Consider the following 549-nt stretch of genomic DNA (forward strand, 5'->3'; position numbering starts at 1 on the left):
TAAAATGTATTTATATATCACAAATTAATAATATATTACAAAAAAATTGAAAGTATATAATTTATTTTATAAATTTATATATTTTTTTAAATTAATTTTAAAAAAATTAAAGCCACTTAAACTACACAATTCATTTTATATTTTAATAATAATTTATATATTCAATTAAATCTCTTAAGGTTTGAGAATAACGTACTAACCTGGATTAATAATTTACTAAAACAAATATTATATATTTCTATATTTTTTTAAATTAATTGAAAGAAAATTAAAATCATTGTAAGCACACACTTCATTTTATATTTTAATAATAATAAGTTATATGTCAAATTAAATCTCTTTGGGTTTGAGAATAACAACAAATGTTATGTAGAGTATGCATGCCATTGAGAACTTATTCTAAGTAGAAATAAATAAATAACATAGCTTAAATGTCACGAAGTGAAAAATGTTCATTCGTATCTTTTTCACTGAAAAAAATAATTTAATCTTAAGGTTTTTGATATATATTATTTTATTTAATAAATATTACACTTATAAAAAACTGTT

Source organism: Teleopsis dalmanni, chromosome 2 (assembly GCF_002237135.1).
Source record: "Teleopsis dalmanni isolate 2A chromosome 2, ASM223713v2, whole genome shotgun sequence".
NCBI classification, from domain to species: domain Eukaryota; kingdom Metazoa; phylum Arthropoda; class Insecta; order Diptera; family Diopsidae; genus Teleopsis; species Teleopsis dalmanni.